We start from the raw sequence: 2,172 nt of genomic DNA on the forward strand, positions 1-2,172 counted from the left end.
TCTATAGGAGTAGAATCATCCTTAATATGCTCAAGGCGACTCAAGTGGTCTGCCACTAAATTCTGATTACCACTCCTATCCTTTATTTCTAAATCAAATTCTTGTAATAGCAGTATCCAACGTATGAGTCTTGGTTTGGATTCCTTTTTAGCTAATAGATACTTTAAAGCTGCATGGTCCGAATACACTACTACTCTAGTACCAAATAAATAAGCTCGGAATTTATCCAGAGCAAAAATAATAGCAAAAAGCTCTTTCTCAGTAGTAGTATAGTTGGACTGGGCAGTGTCTAAAGTCTTAGACGCATAAGCAATAACGAAAGGGTCCTTACCTTCGCGCTGAGCCAGCGCTGCTCCTACTGCATGGTTGGAAGCATCGCACATGATTTCAAACGGCTGGCTCCAGTCTGGTCCTCTCACAATTGGAGCTTGAGTCAGAGCAGTCTTCTGCTTATTAAACGCTTGTTTGCAATCCTCACTGAACTCGAACTTAATATCCTTCTGCAGTAATCTGGATAAGGGAAGTGCGACCTTACTAAAGTCCTTAATAAATCTCCTGTAAAAACCTGCATGGCCAAGGAACGAACGGACTTCCCTCACAGAAGAGGGGTAAGGTAAACTAGAAATAACATTCACCTTTGCTGGGTCTACAGAAATGCCATTATTAGATACCACATGTCTTAATACAATTCCTTGTTTTACCATAAAGTGACATTTTTCAAAATTTAATACAAGGTTTGTATTAACACATCTATCTAATACTCTAGATAATCCATCTAAGAAAAGGCTAAAAGAATCACCATAAACACTAAAATAGTCCATAAAAACTTCCATACAGTCCTCAATAAGATCAGAGAAAAGACTCATCATGCACCTTTGGAAGGTAGCTGGTGCATTGCACAAGCCAAAGGGCATTCTCTTGTAAGCATAAGTCCCAAAAGGTCATGTAAAAGTAGTCTTTTCCTGATCCTCAGGAGCTATATGAATCTGGAAATAACCTGTGTAACCATCTAAAAAGCAATAATGTGATTTACCTGACAGGCGATCCAGCATTTGATCAATGAATGGAAGTGGGTAGTGATCCTTACGCGTAGCTTGGTTGAGACACCTGTAATCAATGCAGACTCTCCAAGCATTCTGAACTCTAGTTGCTATGAGCTCTCCATGCTCATTCTTCACTGTAGTGACTCCAGACTTCTTGGGCACCACTTGTACTGGGCTTACCCATTCACTGTCTGAAATGGGATATATGATACCGGCTTCCAATAGTCTGGTCACTTCCTTTTTGACAACTTCCAAGATAGTGGGATTCAATCTTCTTTGGGGTTGACGGACAGGTCTTGCTCCTTCTTCTAAAAATATTCTGTGCTCACATACTTGAGGGTTGATGCCTACTATGTCTGCCAAGCTCCACCCAATTGCCTTCTTATGCTTCCTCAGCACGTCAAGTAACTGCTCTTCTTGTGGAGAAGTAAGTTCCCTTGCAATGATAACTGGAAACCTCTGCTCATCTTCAAGATAAGCATATTTGAGATGTGGAGGGAGAGGTTTCAATTCTAACTTTTGATCATGGGCAGGCTCTGGATTATCTAGAGCTTGTGTAAATGACGAAGTGCCCTCATTGTCAGTTAAGAGGGTCCCCACACTTGGGCCTTGTCCAGTGTGCCTCTCTTCTAACTCTTCCTTGTGAACTTTAGCTACACTTTCATCTATGACATCACACTGAAAGATAGAATGATCTTCTGGAGGGTTGTCAATGACTCCATTCAGATTGAAGATTACTATGCGGCCATCTATTTCAAAGGAGTATGTTCCTGAAAAGGCATCCAATTTGAATTTTGATGTCTTCAGGAATGGTCTTCCAAGTAGGATTGATGATGGCTTATCTGAATCATTATGGGGCATTTCCAAGATATTAAAATCAGTGGGAAATATAAGCCCTTTAATGTTCACCAAAACATCTTCAGCAACTCCAGCCACTGTAATAATACTTTTATCTGCTAACACAAAACGAGCTGCTGACCTTTTTAAGGGAGGGAGCCTCAAAATATCATATATAGACAAAGGCATTATACTGACACATGCTCCTAAATCACACATGCAATCATAAATTACTACACCACCAATAGTACAGCTAACTATACAAGGACCTGGATCACTACATTTTTCAGGT

The sequence above is a fragment of the Arachis ipaensis genome, chromosome B2, assembly GCF_059453495.1.
Source record: "Arachis ipaensis isolate K30076 ecotype BB chromosome B2, ASM5945349v1, whole genome shotgun sequence".
Taxonomy (NCBI): domain Eukaryota; kingdom Viridiplantae; phylum Streptophyta; class Magnoliopsida; order Fabales; family Fabaceae; genus Arachis; species Arachis ipaensis.